Below are 18,314 nucleotides of genomic sequence, written 5' to 3'. Positions count from 1 at the left end.
GCACCTTTAAGTGGCTCTAATCTTGGAAAACTGCCCTTGTTGAGAGGCCTCAGGCTGGGGGCTCCCAATGCAAAACTGTAAAACATTCAGGTTTGCTGACACGGTCTAGGACATGACAGTTTCAAGCTGTCCTCCTTAAGTAAAACATGCCCTGAATTAAGCAAAATTTCCAGAAGTGATAAATCTGATAGTGGTACCCTAAAATATCAGCTTAGAAGCATCAGTGACCTATTATGAAATAGACTGTGTTGAAAGATTCAAGGCTTTCAGAACTGGGTGCTGCAGCACTGCCGTCAGAGGAAATCACTCAAACTATCAATCCTTTTACCACTACACAAAATTTATTTTACTTAAAACCCTAAGCCTTTCATTATCTAAATTAGAAGTATACTGTTTGTTGAACTTGGAGATTAGCTTGCTGTTACACACTGTAGTCTTACTTTGATGTCTCAGGATTAATATTCATGAGGCTTCAGACTATTAACTACACATGTACAACATCTAACAAGAAATGTATCTCACAGAGTTCAATTATTGTACAATGCTGTTAGTTCTGATTTTATCTTTCATTTTTCTGTGGATTCCCATGGAGTTCACATAAAACCCACGTTTTAAGGTTGGTCACGGCAGGTTTTTTGCATCGATGGATCTGGCTAAAACTTGGACTTTCAAAACCAAAGGACATCCTTCAATTTCTTTCTCATTTTCACTAGTTTTGTATGAGTGAAAGTTTTCAACTTCAGTTGCCTGAAACATCTGAACTTTCAGCAGAATTGGAAATCAGCAGAAAGCGTTCCCTGCGCAGTTCAGCCCAGAAGGTGCCACGGCACTTTGCACACCACGGGTCAGCACTGACTCTTGTCCCTTTCCAAGGAGTCTCACAGACACCAAGCCTTTGTAAGGGTCCCACAGGCAGCCAGAAACACAAAGAGCTCAGAAACGCACCACTCCTACAGAGGGAATAATCACAGAAGCATCAGCACCTCTGGAGACCTCCAGCCCAAGCTCCCACTGAGCCATTTCCAGCAGACACGGGGAGCTGGCCCAGTTTGCCTGTTCTGCCTCGTTGGCAGTGTTCTCTTTCATTAACAAGCAACCAGACTAAAATGCAGATACACTTGTTATGGCCCAGAGATATTTAACATTAGGAAGAATTTGAGATCTGTAAGGTGCAGCTAAGATTACCTTCCAGTCTTTTTCCTTATTAACACATGAAGATATATCAAAATACAGAACTGCCTTAAACCAATCATCCTCCCGCACAAATGCAGGGGCTCAGCAGGAAACCAAATTACTTTCATTCAACATTATGGGCATAAAGCAAGTAGCTCTGTGGTCAACCTGACATTTAAATAAAGCAATTCAGAATGATTTCATTTTCTGGTTTATGGAAATAGTAATAAAATCTGTATTGGTCACAGTCATCATCTACATTAAAAAGCATTCTACAATTGACTCTGGATTGCAGGAGGATGTTGTAATTAATGGCTTCCTGCTGGCTGCATTTTTAGTCATTGCAATTTGTGTGGAGCTGGAGCTCTTTCCAGATGTTGGTAAATGACAAATTTTCCCCTAGTTTTCTCATAGCATTACTATTTCTACATTACTTTGCTGAGCATCTTAAACACAATTACATATTTCTTTCATAAGCATTATGAAATTGGGTTTAAGCAGGCCCTGAGGATTACAGAAAAGGCCTTTGTTTGACAGTGTTAAACATCAAGTGAAGGTGGAAGCAAACTGAATTTGGGCTGGGTTGGATTTCCTGGCCTGGGTCACCCATGGTACAGCTCCACTGGCAGCAGTGAAACTGCATTGGTGTAACACAGGCTGGAAAATGTCTGGGGCAGTCTTTGGTAGCCCAAACAACAATTATTCAGGATTCCAGGCAATTCAGCAAGTGCTACAATGATTCATTATCAGAATTCCAAAAGGTCTTTGCTTTTCCATCATAATCAATGGAAAAACTCAGGAAACACTAGATAGACACACACACAAAGAAGAAAAAAAGGAAATGGAAATTAGAAATCACCTAGGGTCCTTCCAACTAAAGAAAAGTATGTTTCAACAGGCATGATTTAAAATCATTCTCTGTCTTCTGCCATGGTCTACAGTATAGAATTCAAGCTGCTGAGTTTCATTGAGTACAATGATAAATATAATAGGGCATTCACTGCACTTTAACTTACTGGAGAACTCAATGAATGGAAGTGAAAGAAATCTAGTTTAAGCTCAGTTTTATGTTTTGTTGGGAACACGTGCTGTAGCTAATATTCATGATTATTCTGACAGCAAGGATCCAAAGATTGAGAGGTGCTGCTACAGCAGCTGCAGTAGAAGATGCTACAGACGGGAAAAAAAAATCCAAAACAAAATAAACCACAGGCCAAAGACTGAGAAAAACAGGCATTTATTTCTTGCCAGCTTTTATACCTGATATCTGTCACTGTTTTAAAAATGACTATTTGTATTAGACAGGAGTACAAAAGCTATTTTAAAAGGAAGCCCACAAGATAATAACTGTGGAACTGACCTGCGCTGCATTTATGAAATGTCAGCGGTGGAAGATTAACTGCTGATATGGGACAAATCTACTACCTGAAACAAAACTTACGCATGGAAAAACTGTTTGGTGGAGAAAAAAGGCCTCATATCTACTGTGGATGCCCCAGAGCTGGCTAATGCTGCCTGCTGACCAGCTCAAATCAGTTTGTGTGCATAATGCACAGAATCCCATTTCCTGCAGAGCAGGAGAGATGATTTGTCTCAAACTGGAGTTTGAAGGGTACAGCATGTGCAGAAAGCATCCCCTTCCTGCCTGCTCTGTTTGGTATTTGCAGTACTTTGTTCTTGCTGGCATTTCACCTTGCATGTCTCTCAGACATTTTAATATACTCACAACTGATACCATGCAGTAAAACAGAAGAAGCGCCACTCAAATGAAGAAATTTATATAAAAAATAATAAATTCTTTGGATAAATATATTTTATCAGAAAAGAACTTTGCTACACCCACCACTATCCATCACACAGTGGACACAGGGAAACAAAAGTCTTATTTTCATTTTGTGTCCTTGTACCTATGTTCTGTTGTTGTTTATCTGGATAATTTAAGTACCAAAAGATTAAGCCATTATTGAGCTACCCTTCCTAAGGAAATGAGAGTCACATTACAGTGTGCTCTCTGTTACTCATTAACAGCACTTTTATTAATTCTCGGTTGGGTTCAATCGAATCTGACAGAGAAGCAGACATCTCAACCAGAGGAGGCTTCCTAGATGAAATAAACAAGGCTGGATAGAGAAATGTGACTCAGATTAGTGGTTCTAGCCCCTGGAAAACGGGGCCTCCAAGGATGGAAATTCGCCACAGATTCTGTACAAATTTTGTAATACGAAAGCATGCAGTGCATGTTGAACATGCCAATCAATTCCCTGTCTCTGGGAAGGGTTCACTGCACTCATCCCTGTTCTCCTTAGTAATTCAGTAATCTTGACAAATCCTCATCATGCAGAAATATTCTATTTCACAGAGTTACCAGAGTTCTTTGGCTGTGCACCATAATGAAATCTGTGCACACAGTCACTGAGCAGCAGCGACACCACCTTGGATAAACAGCGCCTCAATTACACCAGCAAACATCTCCACTGAGAAAAAAATTCATATAAAAGAATATGTATATTACTGTTTATCTGTTAGAAAACAAAGGAAGAAAAATGCATCTAATTAGCAGAAAGCTAATTAGAGGAGGCAGCTCTCACCCTTGGCCATCTGTTAAGAGCAGAAGTTGTCTGTGGAGTTGGTGAGCATCCTCCTCTGTTCAACGAGCAGCCCCATTGCACTCCTCAGTAACCTTAAAACAAACTTAAATCTGTAATGCCTGGTCTATGTTCAGGAAAAAGGAAACCACAATGAATAATGGTGGTGGCCGCTATGGCAAAGGTGAGGAAGTTGCTAATTCCAGATTATAATTCAGACACCCTGAGCTGTCGACAAACAGAAAGAGAGAATTTTGCTCCTTCAGGGAAGCAGTAAAACCTCAGTGAGCCTGAGGTCTGCACGACTTTAAGTCATTTGCAAGGGGGTCTGAGCTCTGCTTCACTCGAGGGTGTGTAATGGGACCAGGCACTGTGGCAGTGAGGCACCCGCACACAAACCAGGGGTCGGGGCAGCGCTGCAGCGATCATGCACAGCTCTATAGCTGAACATGCACACAGCTGAATAATTCCTAAAAGCATTCATACAGGGCTCTGGAGACATAAAAACCCGTGCAGAAATAGCCCCTAACAGAAGAACTCAGAGTTCATGGCCAAAACAGCAAAATGTTCCAGGTCAGAACACAGCTGACCTTCTGATCAAGCCATTTGACAGCTCCTGATCCAGAACTAGAAGTACTGACTTTCATGAGCAAAAGCCATGTAGAGTCCCAAATATATTCCTTCATGTATTATTAATGTTTGACAGCAGATTACAAGCTTCATTTGGTTTCTTATGGACCTGAATGCTCCTCAGTCATCACCCTCATCTGACCTCTCCTAAATTCACTTTTTAAATCTGAATTTGAAATTCCAGACCCTATCTTAGTGTCCAAGCAAATAAAAAAGTTACTTTCCAACTTTAGTAGAAGAAGGAAGAAGTTTGTTCATTTCAGTAATAAAACTAAATAAACTTGTCTCCAGTAGGATTCCTATGGGTAATTATATTCCATACATTTGTAATTTTTCCCAGTCTCTGGTAATGTCACAGTCACTACACCAATTTATAGGCATGTTTAAGCTAAATCTTCTCAAAACTCTATGATTTCCTACATATGATGCGACCTGGATATTTAATTTATGCCTCTCACTTGCTGAGCCACCTTTCTACTTCAGCTCTGGCTTTTACTTTTAGCCAATAAATCTGGCTAAATTCAGCTGAAATGTGGGAGGCCAAGCCACGTTACCCTCAGGGACAGCACAGGCCTTTCTGCCTAGGTTTCCTTGATGCATTAAAAACACAAAGCTGTGGTTTTGAAGTGCATAGGAACTGCAGAAGCTCGGTGGATAAACAATAATTTGTTGTTGTTCATTTTCAAAAGAATATTGAATACTGTTCTTTTATGCCCACTAGTAACATAATGTTTAATGACACCAAATACTAAAATATTTCAAAGGATGCTTGCTGCTGCAGATACTCCTGTTGCCCACATCCCTATATAATTTTGCAGTAATTTCCCACAGAAATCTCCCTTTGTTCAGGCAGTGAGCTATTGCTGAAACACCAAGAGAGAGAAACAGAAAATAATGTGCATTCCATTGAAGGCATAAATAGGAAGTCTCTCACTTCCAGACTCAGAACTGACAGTAAGAAGCACAAAGGTAAAAGGGACATAAAGACAGAACGTGTTTTTACAAAGTAATTCTTTTACAAGTGCTGACAGTTTTGGTGTTTCTCCCAAGCACTAACCTTCTGTATTTACTGTAGCATTTCATTTTATGGATTTTTCCCCACATTGAGTTCAAACAGAATAAACAGAAGTTTGAGTTATAGCATGTAACATGGTCAGAAAGGGACTTTATAGAATTAGGTCAATTCTTGTTTCTTATCCACCTGGATTCATAAAACACCCATATTGACTCTGCTACTATAATGTTTGTGTTTGGTTGCTCAGGTTTCACAATCTATTAGAAGCTAAAAGAAGAGCTTTTTATGAGAAAAATAGAAGTCACAGGACTTTAACAGTGCTGTTCTCTCTTCTTCACGGTTTTTCTCTAAAGAATTTTTAGGAAAATTTCAATCTCCTATTTTCCCTATATCCACATATTAAATAAAACCCTTCACTCTAATTAAAAAAGCCCTGTGCTCATCCCTTTAATCTACTGGGCGTTCCAGGTTGAGTATGGCTGCACCTCTCAATGTTCACAAGATGCATGTGAAATATTTATTATCATATAAGGAAAAAAGGTTCTGAAACACACCAGTCCTACAGAGGGAATAAGCATGTGTTATCTGAATACAGCTTTAGTGATGCAAATTTCTGCTTAACAATGCTACCAATAATTTAATCACTAACCTGTGCCTTCGTTGGCAGCCTGGGAATTGTATTGCCTTTGAATTTCCTGCTGTACCTTGATTTCTTGTCTCATAAAATAGCAGGCTTTTATATGGCAAAGAACACATGAATCTGTGCCCCTCCTTGCTCAAGCTGCTGGCATTTCATGGAAAGGCTCCAGTGTGAATTGTGGCCCTGGACCACGTTTAAAACACGCCAACAACCTTGGCTGAGTTATAGGCTAACAAACCCATTTTCTTCAAGCAAACTTTTCCTCTTTCATTCTCATGTTGTATTGATGTTGACTCAGAATGATTTTTCAAAAGATATCCAGGTCAATCCAATGCTTTATTTAATTCAGTTAATGTGTTACGTCTCTGAAAAGGTAACTTTCATCATAATTTTAAAATTACCACCTTCATATAAATGTACTAAAAGCCTGACTAGAAAACAACACAGTTTTACTTCATTTTAAACCATTCTATTGAAAATACCAGTAAATTTCATCCCCAGAACACTGAATACAATAAAGAGTATAAACATAGTATTTTAAGTTTTTCCTGCAATTTCTAGAGAAATATATTACACCTTCCAAAAGCAATCCAGATTTCACTTATCAGCTTATCAGGGATTTAAACACTAACCCTTGTAACAGGTAGATCTCATTAACTGCTGGTGAGCAAGTGTCTCTTCTATCTTGACTCATCACCTCCTGAGGTATTTCTAGACTAGCAGAATCCCACATTTTCTAACATATTTCTAACATCTTATTCCTTTATCATCATTTTGTGCTTTGCTCAATGTCTCACTAGAGAAGTATTAAATATTACATTTTCTGTTCAGACCAATATTAAGATTCATAGCTTTTTCACTCTAATACCGATTGCCTTCACCTCCAACAAATTAGTAACTTAATATTAAACTCACACAACCATAGCAGTGAAAATTAAAGGAAACACTGGCACCGTTACTTAGGTTGTCACTACATTAAACAAAGGGAACTTTCATCAATTAGCTAAAAAAAAAGGTGTCAATATTTAAATTGAAAAGAACACAAAATATAAAAAGAAGGCTTATGAGTTCTTGCTGAACACAGGATCCAGAGTATTTTGATTTACAACCCATTTCGTTTGGTAGACTTGTGAGGTGAAGGAAAGGAAGATCTCTAAACCCAAATAAGCTGCACGCACACTCAAGCCTGGAGCTGTATCTATGATTTTCACAGCTCGTTTCAATAAATGGCAACGCGCTCCTCACGCATGACAAAGCCAGCACCAGGCACTGCCCGTGGAGCTGGGGCTCCTGGCCAGGACCCAGAGCACGGCTGGACGACAGAAATGTTTTTAATAAAACGGTGCCCACAGGCAAATTAACCTCCTCAACACTCCTGTATCAATGAAGCTACACAGACCGAAAAGAAAATGATACCTGCCACGATTCCAGCTCAGCCCAGGAGCCGAGGCAGAGGAGAGGCCAAAGCCGAGCTCCTGCATCCCTGCTGACAGCGGGCACATCCTGCCCGAGGGGGTCCTCAGGGGGAAGGGGCTGCTCTCCTGGCCTGGGGGTCTCTGGGCACCCCCACGGGGGCTCGCCCAGCTGAGGGGGTGTGTTTGCCTGCCCAGCTGAGGGGCTGTTCCTTTGCCCAGGTGAGGGGGTTTGCCTGCCCAGGTGAGGGTGTTCCTTTGCCCAGGTGAGGGTGTTCCTTTGCCCAGGTGAGGGGGTGTGTTTGCCCGCCCAGGTGAGGGTGTTCCTTTGCCCAGGTGAGGGTGTTCCTTTGCCCAGGTGAGGGGGTGTGTTTGCCCGCCCAGGTGAGGGTGTTCCTTTGCCCAGGTGAGGGTGTTTGCCTGCCCAGGTGAGGGTGTTCCTTTGCCCAGGTGAGGCTGTTCCTTTGCCCAGGTGAGGTGCTCTCTGCTGCTGCTGGGTGCCTTCGGGGAAGGATGGAAGGAAGGAAGCCAAGCCTTGCCCATGGCATCCAGAAGGAACCAGGGCTGCACCTGTCGCTGCCACCCTGCTCACCTGCCAGCAAACCGGTGCCCTGGCCCCAGAGAGCCCCAAACTGCAGCAGCACAGAACGCCAACCTGAGCAGTTTTTCCCACAAAAGCTCCACCGTTGTTTGCAAGCACCGTAGGATATTGTGGAGCACAGTAAGTGACAAGAGTGATTTCTTGGAATTTGTTCAGGGAAAGGCTGAGGCTATGCATTCTAAAAATCAATATAGTTTGAAGCACCAGTAAGACTTAATGTGCTGTAATACGTGCAGTCCACACACTATTGCACTTGATTAAAAGTGTGACTCCTCTTTTCTGGGAAGTCTTCTTGCTTACATCGTTTGTATTACCACACCACACATTCAGACACTTCAGGTGTTTTGGCTTTTGTTGGGGCTTTTTAAAAAAAAAATGTTTCAGGGTTTTTCTTTTTCTGACAGGCTTTCTCTCCCCCAAATAGAAATCCTGAGAAGAGTCTCAAGCACAAAATACAGCTTACTCTGCTGAGTCATGACAAAGCAAATTTACTAAATAGATAAAAGCACCCTTCACACCATAATATACTGATGAAGGTGGTAAATAAATACGCAGTGCAATTTGCTGGTTTCCTCTGTGTGCAATATATGAGGCCATTACTGCTTTGCTAAACTAACTGTGTCCTCCTAGAAAGATTTCCAATATCAATTACAGCACTGACTGCAATGCTACTAAATAGAGTTCCCTGTTGTGTTTCCTTGATTATATGTAAATATTTCCTAAATTAGACATGTTTCAAGCTCCATTTAAAATTTAGTACAACGGGATATTGAGTCAAAATCGTGCAAGGTAGAACATGACTGCAAGGACCAAGAGTCTAGGATTTATTCTGGTTTGAAATGAAGGGAAAATAATTTATTCTAGGTAATGTCATTTAACAAAAACTAATAAGATACTTTGGGTTTATGCTATAGAAATTATACCAGTTTTCTAAACTATTAAAAAAAAAATCTGAAGTTTAGCTCATGTGAGTCCCTAAAGCCCCAGAAATTATTCCAACAATAAATTAAGAACTTTTAAGTGTGATGTATTACAAGATGTTTTCCCATTACTCAATAAATTAAGCTGTTCAGTTGACAGGAATTTTATATGCAAAATAATGATACACAGAGGAATATATTAATAATACCCTGGAGTTATGAACTGCTCACCTCAAAATTTCTGGATTATTTTAAAGATGCAAACCTCTCATCTTGATATATTTTATTATGATAGAATTCTGTCATAATCATCTTTTCTGAGTGCTGAGAGTCTCCCGAGAAATGCCAGGAGAGTACTAGAGAATACTGGAACAATGGTTACCAGCTCACAACTGAGACTGCTCTGCTTAACACACTGAGAAAGAAATAGGAAGCTCCAATTCATACAAGATTTATTTTATTTCTGTGAAAATATGCTTTTAATCTATGTACCTACCTATTTCCTCTGAACTTAATGGTAAATTGCATGATATTTTATTTTCTGTTAACTTTATTCAGATTTCTCGGCTAATATGAAAACATCTCACAACGTTATTACTTCCTCAAAATAAGAAAGCTAGAGGGAAGGAAAAAACATTCATTTTCCCCACACCCTCAAGGGTTTGGAAGATAAGGATGCACTAAGAAGTTTACTTAAACTTTAATACCTCCTTTAAAATTTTGCACCTTATGCCACAGGAAATATGAATCGGAGTTTTAATAGAGCATAGTGTCATTGTCAGCCACCTAAAGATGCTAAGTAAGCAGAAAACATCTCAGGATTTGGGGAAATTCTTGATGCTAATATGAGAAAATCCAAAATAAAATTCACCTTTCATTGAGGTGAGTATCACAAAAATACTAAAATTAGTTTATGGACACTGATGGTCTTCTCAATGAACACTGATATTTTCATAAATCCTTTAAGACCATATTTAAATAAAGGAAATAAAATTTCCTTAGTTTTTTTATTGTAATTCTATAATATTTGCCAGTCATCCCACCTATGTTTTCCAGTGTAACATCTAGGTTGCATTTTATACAATTAGCCAACTTATTTTCTAATCCAATGGGAGATAAAAGTTATCTTCAACAGTTAGCCCCATTAACAGACCTGACACACTGAAACTTCATTTCTGGAAGTGCCATGTGACACACCAAGGGTACACTTCAAAAATCGTATATCATCAGACTGAGTGAATTAGCTTTTCTGGGGATAAAACGCCTTTTATTAGAGTGCCACTGAAGACTAGAGAGCTTCTTTTACAAACATTTCCGTAATAAAAGCCGGTGCAACCTACCTAAGGGTGCCAGGTGCACAGAAACATTGAGCATTTGGGCATAATTGAGCCCCCTGTTGCTCCTTGCCATCACAGCTGCTTGTTTTCTTTCTGGAATAGAACCACACATGCTGATGGCTCCAGGAGCAGAGAGCTCTTTGACAACATCACTACAGATCTCATCACCGACTTCCCATCTGAAAATGTGAAAATGCCAAATCCCACTTCAGAGAAAGCTGAAGCAGAACAGCACTTTGTGAAAACGATGATCAGAAAACACTGGCAATGACAAGCCAAGGCATCAATCAATTTTCAGCAAATGATATTATTGAAAGTGTTCAGTTCTGCAAAAAGCAAAGAAAATAAAAATTTTCAAATCCAGACCATGAATTATAAGTATTTTAGCTACTCCTCTGGTAAAAACCCATCTTTTTTCTGTTGAAAGATTAATACAAAAGCCTTTATGGAATGTCAAGATACTACAAAGCTGTGTAAAAATCTTTTTTACACTGCTTATTTGAAATTTCTGATTCACCACTCTGCTTATCCCTAAGAGTTCACATTTCTAGAGATTCCACATCTCCAGTTTTAGAAATTACTCTTCCCCTTACAAGGAAGTTTTAGGCCACAATGGGATCTCCTGTCCATCTTCTCTTCCCACACTGAACAGACCAAGTGAGCCCAGCCATTCCTCACATGAATTTGCCTCCAGACCCTTCACCATTCCTGTAGAAACCTACTAGACAGGGAAATGAGTCTTTGTCACGCTCAGTTTTGGAAAATTGCAGTCTCTTTGGGGTAGGAGAAGAGCAGCAGGGAAGGGGCACAAAATACTCTACTTTTACTGTCTGTCCGTTTCTTTCAACGTTTTCGTGAGTTAATTCTCTGTTAGACAGAGAAAAAGTTTATACTAACAATCCATGGGAGAAAATAGAGTTTTCTCAAACTCTCCTGTTTGAGAAATCACCACCCCTGACAGGCCAGCATAGTCAGCCACAGAAACACAAGGTCTCATTTCCAGTCTGAGGTTCTTTTGCATCCTACACTCACGCTCCTGAGCGGATCCTTTGCTCATCGAGCAAGCTGTGGCACAGAGGCACAAGAACTCCAACATCGGGCATGTAAATTATCACTCTTATTCACTAAGAAAATAAGGAAGGAGTTAAGGAAATTTGAGAAATAATTTTACCTCAATTCTGGTAACATTAATGACCCAAAAGCCATGCAGTCAGGAAACAGGGCCATTTAGATAATAATGATAATGGCACAACGGCGGATTAAATACTCTGGGACCCAGCCAAACCACTAAGAAAAAGGATAATAAATATATTCACAACCCAAACAGCAAGCAGTACCTTTCTCAAACCCATGCATACAAGATCCAGCACTGCCCATCCAAAACTTGATCACCAGCCCCAGCTAGAGCCTTATTACAAAGAGATGATTTATTCTCAAAAAAACCCCAAACAACCCAAAGCCCCAAAAAACCCACAACCATGCCCAAGCTAGCAATGAAACCAACCAACAAGCCAACACAAACTAACCTGAAAAAAGCACAGCAAAACAAACAAAACCAAACCCAAACAAAACCCCACAAAACAAAAAAACAACAACCAAACTAAACCCCACAAACAAACAAAAACCCAAACAAAACAAAAACTCCAAACAAAACCTCACTTGAGATCAACCCTTCTTAATACCAAGGCCTCTTGAACATCCAAGGATCACTAAGATGAAGCTGAGGATTAGAGCACAGCTTTGTTTTACTTGACCCTTTGCTCTCTGAGATTTCTCTTGCTGGCTCTTCTACTCATCTGTACTCTGTAAATTAATTCCATGTTCTCATTGAATTTTCATTATCCTTGACAAGAATATTCCTTATTGTTGGCATTTGAGTCAGGCAGTGTTTATGTCCTTCTGGAATTATTTTTGTTTGGACATTTAAAATACATGGTGCCTCCTGTCTGGCACACTTGAAAGTTGAAAATCTTCCTTTAGTATTAATCTTGGGTCAGCAAGAAATAAAGGAAATTGCATGTTTAAAGTGAGCCTCATCTCACTGCTATAAATAGAAGAAACTGAAATAGCAAATAAAGCTAACAAGAAGTGACAGTGGAGGATATTATTGTGTCTAAACAACCAGATGGCTTCTGTACAGGAATATATATTGATGCTCCTCAAACAAATATGGGAATTTATTAGGCAAAGAAATTAGGGAGATTTCAAAGCCAGCAGAAAATGGCATGGCATTGTTCAGAAGAGAAGTTTTCTTAAGTGAAAAGAAGCAGCTCTTTTTTAATGCATGGAGGGGATGGTACGCAGTAGGATTTCCTTATACACTGAATATTGTAGCTGTCTTATCTGGCTTTATGTAGCTTGTATATCTGTTTCCTGGTAGACATCTGGGTTGCATCTTGCAGCAGACAGCTAACTGACAGTAGAGATGTGCTGTTTCCTGATTGCAGATATTCTCACAAAAATGACTCTGAGATGGGAGAAGTACACGTTTTTACTGACTAGAATTGTTACCTTGACCACTTTCTCCCACAATTATAATTTATCATTGCTTTCTCACAGCACTCTGGTAAGAAGGATGTGCAGCAGATGAAAGAAAAGGAGAAGTCTACCCAGCCAACTAAAGTTTCCTTGGTTGTCCCCCACACCTAGCAGTTCCTCTCTGTCTTTTGACACGAACAGTAGAGAAAAAAACCAAAGACACGATCTCAGAAACAGCATCACACACACCTGAAGCCTCAAAGGATGCCCCTGTATATTCCAGTTCTGCAAGTACCGATCTTTAACGCATCACCTCTGCTGCAGCTGCTGCCCAAACTCTGCAGCTCTGCCCTCCTGAATGGTGACGTGCAGGTGGAGCTCAGGAGCACCATGGAGGCACCACTGGGGTGGGAGAGGACACCTCACCCTCACCCAGCAGTGCTGGAGGAGGCACCACTGGGGTGGGAGAGGACACCTCACCCTCACCCAGGCAGATGCTGCCCAAACTCTGCAGCTCTGCCCTCCTGAATGGTGATGTGCAGGTGGAGCTCGGGAGGCACCACTGGGGTGGGAGAGGACACCTAACCCTCACCCTCAGCCAGCAGCTGCTGCTCCCAGCACTGCAGCTCTGCCCTCCTGAATGGTGATGTGCAGGTGGAGCTCAGGAGGCACCACTGGGGTGGGAGAGGACACTTTCCTCAGCCAGCAGCTGCTGCTCCCAGCACTGCAGATGCTGACAGGTCCTGACAGGAGGGATAAGCAGGAGCCAAAGCCAGGTCAGAGCATGGAGCTCCAGCACAGCAGAGATATCTCCAAAGAAGCCTTTCCACAACCCCTGCCAGGCAACAATTAGTAAGACAGAACAGAGAACCCAAAGTCCAGGTATAGATAGTAAATTATTCCAAATCTGGATTAAACCCCCTGACATACATAAACACACAAACTAAACAAACACACAAAACCAGGATTTCCAAGTTTTGTTTTAGTTAGCTGTACAGAAATAGACTTTCAAGATAAGTGAAATGCCTTTATGACAAAACAAAGACACTGAACAGTCAATCTGGCCTATCACAACCCTAGATACAACATCTGCTGGAAAATTAAAAAAAATTTCTAGATTCAAATACTTTGCTGTTAAGGAAATGAGTGTTGCATAATAGATGTCACTGGCATACATTAATTCAGAGAATTAGGTCTCTAATTTTATTATTTCCATCACCTTTATGCTTTCAATCCTCTACCAATTTTAATTAATTTGTCTCCTCTAGGCTCACTGGCTCAAAGTTCTTTGAATAAAGAATGGGAATATGAACATGAAGAGGAAGCAGATTTTTCTCCAAGCTCAGCCAGCTTTAACAATTTTAGCCAAAGGAGTCTTTCAGGGTACAAGACACAAGCTATGTGTTTGGGTTTATTACCTGGATTCTGTAGTGTGTCATGTTTCATATGGGTGTCCTGATGCCTTATCTCAAACCTTGCATTAACCAAATTTTGTTTTCTTTCAGCAAACAGAGTAGGGGGGAAAACTCTCAAAGCATAAGTGCCAATCTGACAGAAACTGTGCAGAAATCTGTCTGAAATCCCATAAAAAAGAAAGGACTGTGCAACTGCCCTCTGCAGATCAGAGTGCTCACTCCTTATGGCATCTTACACAATCCATTGTGCCTCAACAGTGTTCACTTCAGCTCTGACCTAGGCTCTCTCTCAGTAACCTCTGACTCCCCTGCCCCTCGGGCACAAAAACCTCTTAACTGAGCACAGAGTGCATAATCTGAGTGCTCTGGGGATGGAAATGAAAACCTGAGTGCTGCTTTCATCCCAGGGCATATTTTAGAGAGGTTTTCTCAGTGCGAGTCCTTATCATGCGCCTTCCCTATAATTCGCCACATGTTCAGAGGCCAAACAAATTATCCTGTAATCCAGGGGGAAAGGATCAAAGCTGGTTCCTTCTGCCTCATTGCATTTGCTTCCACAAGTCAAGGAGGATATATCTGTGATAAGAGTACAGAGGAATGATCACGCAATAACTCTGTGCAGCTTTGAAGCAGGGATAATCAGGGCAGAGCTCAGTTAACCTGGATGCTGATTTCTCTTCCAAGGAAGGTTTTTTTGAGCAGTGAGGAGTAGGAAGCTCTGCTTCCCATGAGGACCATCAGAGCAGCAGGACCATGCCCTGGGGCAGTGCTGAAAACTCTTTTTTATATTCATAGTTCTGCTGGTCAAGTTTTAAACTGCGCAGGCTGTGTAAGAAAAGCTCCCTAATTCACCTTTGTGTGGTGAAAATTTGGGAGATTTTGATAAAATTAAATTTTGAGCTATCGCTAATCAGTGGAGCAAAACTTGTGTACGATCTGCCAATATACATTTTTGTTACCAAGATGATGGCATAACAGTTACTGGCACTCAGATTCCTTGGTGTAGCTCAATCAAATTGTTAAAACATAGACATACCAAATGACATTTTATACATTTTAGAATATCACTTGCATGTTGTACCATGTCATAGGCAGAAAGTAGAGCCTCATATCTAAATTCATGTTATTTTCTAGCTCCTTTGTTACCTGTGTAGGGGTTTAGTCAGAGAAGCAGAAAACAAGAAGAATAGTGGAAGCACTGTAATGGTCCTGCCTTGCAGCTGGGTTGCCATTATGATAAATCCTAAACAAACAAGACGAAATTACTGTCAGCAGTTCCAATCTATAGCTGTTAAATTTCTCCCTTTTCGTAGATCAGAACTTGGGAAAATTCTGGACCATGAAAGATTTAACAATCAAGACAGGAGGATCAAGGTAATTCTACAGCCATTTTTATATGCTTCACTCAGTGATAAAAGCAGCTTTCTCTATGTTTCTTTCTAGTTCTATAATATGCATTTTCTTTTCGATCCTTTCAGTCTGCAGCTGGGGTGGAAAACAAGAAAACAAGAAAACAAGCCCCAGGACGTTACTGCACCACTGTAATTGTGCACTACAATTTTAATTGCAGGCAGTTCCTATTTGGAACATTTTCTCCCATTTGGAAAAGGTACTGCAGTAAGGAACAGGCCTGTGGATCTCATCAATTATAGAGAATTCTTATTCCCAGGTAGCACTGATTGCACAGTCAGGCTTTGCTCCAGGTACTAGGGCAAAGTGGAAACATAATGTTTTTACACCAGGGATGTGTATCAATGTAAACAAAGGCACAATAAAAGCATGCACTACTGAAAATCATAGATGTAAGCATTCAGCCCTCTCACCTTTTAATTTGTTAAAAAGGTAATTAGCAAAGACAATTATGAGATAAAGACAATTTATTTTATGGATAATTGCATGCATTTCCAGTATGAGTAGATTTAGAATGGTTCACAAAAGTATTAAAGCCATTCATCTCATTAGCTTGCTTCCTGACTATTCAAGGTTTCTCTTCCCACTCAGCAGTCTCAGCTTTGCCAAATGCTATCCAATGGAAATTCGTACCCATACTTTGGGCACCGTGGCACAGCAGACACAAAAGCCTGATGTAAATTCTCTAAAACTACAGATCGCATTATCCTGCATGAGGTGCTTTTGTGAGGCAGTAACACAGTGCATTAACTCAACCATGCGTCGCAATGGCAGCGTCCTCTATCACTTAACAGGAAAATATAACATAAAAAACAGGAAAATATAACATAAAACAAGAATGCCTCCTTTAAAGTTTGTGCCGTTTCCAGGAGCCTGCACTCGCTGCAGCAGCAAAGCAGCGCTGCTAACACCCTCATGCTCAGCAAGAGGGGCCCCTCTGCCTCTCCCTCTGCCCCACCCAACAGGTGAGAGGTGCAACAGCCTGGCAGGGACACAGCCAGCCAGATAACCCAAATTAACTGAAGAAATGTTCCACAGCCTGGAACATCCGTGGTGCTCACAACAGAATGGAAAGCAAGGAATCTTAGAGGGGTTGGCCTGTCTTTTCCTCAGGAACTGGCTGGGCACTGTTCTATTGTGGGAGGGGAGGAATTATTGCCTTTCCATTGTTTATTTCAATGCCTTCTTACCTCTTTTTCCACTTATCCTTCACTTATTAAAGAGGTTTTTTGGTGTTTTCCTCACCCCCAACGTTTCTTACTTCCACTTTTCCTTTTCTCCTCTCCTGGACCACAGGCAGGGTAGGGAAATAAGTGAGGGAGCAGCTCTGTGGTGCTTGAGTGGCCACCATGGTTAACCCACAACACTAAGCACTGAAAATAAATCATTAATAGATGACTGATGCAAAGGGCTGAAACAGGTAAATTTGGGGTAAACTCCAAGTGTCTAATCACAGAAAAAGACCACAGAAATGTTCCAAGAAGCCATAAGTGAAGAAAATACATAGCCAGAGTACAACAAAAATTGAAATGACAAATGTGATGTACTTGGGAGGCAGCTTGTCAGCTATGAAATAAATAAATAATACTACATTACATTTCTGCAGTGCCCTTCAGTGGCACAGACCAAGGTGCTTTGTCAGGTGAAACACAGCAGAAGCAAAACAGTGCTGGTGCATCAATGCTTCTCCAATGCAGATGCAAAAATGCCCCAGTAGAACTGACCTAAGTTAAAATTATTTTAAAAAAAGGAAAGTCATTATCATGGGAAATAAACAGAATCTGCTCTTCACAACTTCAAGTTAGAATTAAAAAACAGTCAAAGGGAAAAAAGGCTTGTGGAAGTCAGCAGCATTAACAGCCAGGATCAGAGGTGATCAAAGTAGGAAGCAAATGAATGCTTATGCAGTTATGCATGTAAAGCTGTAATGAACTAATTTAAAACAGCAGCTTTCATGCTCCAAGTATTTCCTAAGGAACAGATTTAATCCATATTAAATACAAACACAAGGACTCAGAGTCAGGCACTAGTGTAGAGAGAGTAAAAAAGAGGTCCGAACCATAAAATACAACACGTCCATTCTCATTAGCATTTAACTGTTACAGAATGTGCCCTGGAGTTGGAGTTTAGAGTCCAAGATCAGCTCAAGTGGTTTACCAACCCTGACCATGGTTTTAAACTCTGGAATTCTTGGTTCCACTTGAAAAAAAATATTTTTTTTAATATATTATATATATATTATATCATAATTCACTTAAGGCCTGTACTTGTAACTATTTGTCAACAAAGGCTGAAGGCACAAATGGTAGAAACAAAGCCCTGAATTTACCAAAATACCTCGAATGACACCCATTACACTTGTTCAGCTTTCAGACACATAAGATGATTTCATCAATACAGCTCATCCATTAACGCAGCTATTCGGGTGGAATTTTATAATATAAGGTAGATACAACTCTTCAGGTAATATCAAAATCCTCAGAAATAAAAACCAACTGCAAGATGAAAAGAAGTCGAGTGGGTTTTTAGAGGGATTACAGTCTGTAATTGGTCATTTGCTGGAGACCTGGAGCTGTGAGCACATCGTGGGCTGACTGCAGGGGGAAGGGAGATGACTCGAGGGTGCAGAGCTCTGGCACTCAAGGCAGGATGGACAACTCATTCCATTTACTCATCTCATACTCATCTATTTTATCTG

General features: G+C 40.6%; 1 long non-coding RNA gene across 1 annotated transcript in view; it reads right to left on the bottom strand.

The window, feature by feature from the left end:
- Positions 1-421: 421 nt before the first annotated feature.
- The window catches only part of LOC131565883 (uncharacterized), a 66,707-nt gene continuing 48,814 nt past the window's right edge, over positions 422-18,314 (bottom strand). The window contains exon 3 of the long non-coding RNA XR_009275492.1: positions 422-950. This is a non-coding gene — a long non-coding RNA (uncharacterized LOC131565883). The remainder of the gene's footprint in view (positions 951-18,314) is intronic.

This window comes from Ammospiza caudacuta, chromosome 18 (genome assembly GCF_027887145.1).
Source record: "Ammospiza caudacuta isolate bAmmCau1 chromosome 18, bAmmCau1.pri, whole genome shotgun sequence".
Classification (NCBI taxonomy): Eukaryota; Metazoa; Chordata; class Aves; order Passeriformes; family Passerellidae; genus Ammospiza; species Ammospiza caudacuta.
This window is presented reverse-complemented; position numbering and strand designations above follow the sequence as displayed.